This window comes from Taeniopygia guttata, chromosome 20 (genome assembly GCF_048771995.1).
Source record: "Taeniopygia guttata chromosome 20, bTaeGut7.mat, whole genome shotgun sequence".
Lineage (NCBI taxonomy): Eukaryota > Metazoa > Chordata > Aves > Passeriformes > Estrildidae > Taeniopygia > Taeniopygia guttata.
In genome coordinates, this window is record NC_133045.1 from 6,394,621 (window position 1) to 6,395,011 (window position 391).

Genomic DNA, 391 nt, shown 5'->3' on the forward strand with positions numbered 1-391 from the left:
GTGTAGCTTGTGTATGAGAGGACTTGTTAGCTCCTTAGCATCCCTGCTGGAGGAGCTGATGCTGCCTGGAGCATGTGTGAAGCTCCTGGTGCTTCAGACACTTTTTTTGGAAGATACTTCTGGGATCTGGTGGGGCTTCTGTGTCGCTGGAGCCATTCCCCAGACAGGCTCATGGTTCAGCACAGGATCAGGGCCATGTCTGGCATCTCCTGCAGTCCTGAGGAAAAGCAAGTGACACAATCATTGCAGTCAGGCCTGGGGGGTGCTCTGTGTGCCCCCAGCCTGGGACACTCTGCCATGGTGTGGCCCAAAGCAAGCACAGGGCAGGGCAGGAGTGGTGCTTGTGCTGCCAGAACCCAGGGCATGGGGCACAGTGTCCCTGAGTGAAGCC